Source organism: Lutjanus erythropterus, chromosome 11 (genome assembly GCF_056507025.1).
Source record: "Lutjanus erythropterus isolate fLutEry1 chromosome 11, fLutEry1.hap2, whole genome shotgun sequence".
NCBI classification, from domain to species: Eukaryota; Metazoa; Chordata; class Actinopteri; order Lutjaniformes; family Lutjanidae; genus Lutjanus; species Lutjanus erythropterus.
This window is the reverse complement of record NC_139327.1, coordinates 41,245,969-41,248,468: the sequence shown is the minus strand read 5'-3', so window position 1 is coordinate 41,248,468 and position 2,500 is coordinate 41,245,969.

Here is a 2,500-nt window from a genome sequence, read left to right as displayed (position 1 = left end):
CACACACACACACACACACACACACACACACACACACACACGCACACACACACACACACACACTCCAGATGTTAGAACAGCTGCAGGTGGAATATTTATGACTCTGTGTGAAGTCTGATAGATTTTCACAATAAAAGCACAGTTGATGGCAGCCTGCAGCTGCAGTTCCTCTGACGTCCACCAGGTGTTGCTGTGATCAAACTGCGTGTTGAAGTGAGTGAGAAAAGTTTTTACAGGACGAGTCCAGCTCTCAGAACATGATGTCACTTCCTCTGACGTTAATCTGAGAGAAGATTTTCACAATAAAGGTTCTGTCAGGGAGTTATTAAGGCATTGACAGGTTTCAGGTCCTCACTTGTCTCCTCGTGTCCGAGACAGAGACACGTCCGAAAATACAAACATGTCCTGCTAACATTAGCCAGCAAGCTAATTCCCATTCATCATGTATAAATCTTACTTCCTTCAGACTGGACATTCACTGCTAATGCTAATGTTTCAGTAGCAAGCTAACAAACATTAGCTGATGCTGCTCGTTAACTCACTCGCTAACAAGCAGTGACAGTCTGTGGATTTTAGAACAGTTTTAACGGACAAAATTCATTTTTCATGCAACAATAAATATATTATAAAAGAATGATGTTAAATTAAATTAATGAGTTCATGGAAAACCTTTTCAAATTCACTTTTATTCTTTTCAGTTTGATTTATTTAGGTTTGGTTTCTAAATTATTCTTAAAAAAAAAAACGAGTGTAATAAAAATAAAAATATAATATTTCAGGGAATATTCAGCTCAATTTTCTGAAGCAAAGAAACAAAGTAAAATAAATCAACAATTATTAAATGTTCAAGAAAATCAATTTTTCCACGTTTACCTTGAAACTTTAAAAGAAAAAGTTGAGTTTTATGTTTTTCTGATTTATCTGAATGAATTTTAGCTCAATCTGATTAACGTACTCATTTTACTCCCCTCATACCAGGCTGTCCTTTATTCATTCATTTCTACTGAGCTAACGCTAACCAGCAAGCTAACAAGATTTAACAGCAAGTTAGCATATATTAGCTGATATTGCTGTTTAAAGTTTGTTAGCTCGCAGGCTAACATGCAGTCACAGTTTTGGCATCTTAAAACCATCAAATTACAATAAATTATGTCAGATCCTGTAAGATAATTTTTCAAATTACATTTATTGATTTTTTTATTTTCACTTTAGTTTCCTGTTTAACTTTTTTGAATTCATTTTAACTTTGTGAACATTTCTCAGGAGAGATTTTCACTTTAGCGTAGTAAACAAACAAAACAAAGAAAGAAGATAATGTTGATTTAGTTTCACAGCTTGAGCAGTTTGAGCTAATGCTAAAAGCTAATGCTTAGCTTGCAAGCTAACATTAGTTTGGTGATGTTGCTGATTAAAGTTCGTTAGCTTGTTAGCTAACACAACAAAGCAGTGACAGTGTGGGGAGAGTAAAGGGTGTTTGTCACTTCTAAGTTTAGTTTCCTGTTGATTTTTTAAATATTTCTTTCCCTTGATTTTGAAATTAATTTTAATTTTAGGCAAGAAAAATTAAGACAGACAAAGAATATCAAATATCAAACATCAAATAATAAATAAAACTATTTAAAATAATCTTAATATTGATTTTCCCTTGGACCTTTTATGTTTTAACACAACAGAGACAGAAGAACAACACAGGAAGAAGTAAAACCTGCAGCAGTAAAAACAGTCTTTATACTCGTTTTAAGATTAATGTAATTTGACACGTTTTTTTAATTTGTTTGTTTGTTTTATTTATTTATTTTTATTATTATGTTTACTGTTTAACTTTATTCAGTTTCATTTCCTGTTAATGTTTTTTTGATTTGATTTTAAAATTAATTTTAATTTGGGGGGAGGGAATCTGAGAATGTTTGCAAAATAAATAGAGAAAAAATATCAATAAATACACATATAAAAATGATCATTTACCTTATGAACCATTTCCACGACTCATCTGAATTAATTTTAATTTTGGGAATTTCTTTCAAGAGAATTTTGCTTAATAAAGAAAGAAAATATTAAATAAATTAAAAAAAATCAACCAACCAATCAATAAATCAATGTATAAAAAATGACATTTTTAATTAGGTTTCCATTAATTAATCTCCATTGTATGTATTTTGAATTTTTTAATTTTGTTTGAGGAACGTTTTTGTTTGATACAGAAAGACAAATAACACCGAAATAAGTTTTTTAAATTCTATTTTCTGTCGTACTTGATTCTGTTTTTTTTTTTTTTTTCAAACTCATTTTAATCAGATTTTTGGGAGAATTTTTTGCAAAATAAATAAATAAAGAACAATGTTTGTTTGTTTATTATTTCAGTTCACTGATTTAAAATTCAGGTCAACTGTTTTGATAAAAGTGTTTTATATTTCAGGTTGTGTTGTTTGTTGTGTTGTTTGTTGTGTTGTTTGTTGTGTTGTACGTTGTGTTGTTTGTTGTGTTGTTTGTTGTGTTGTAC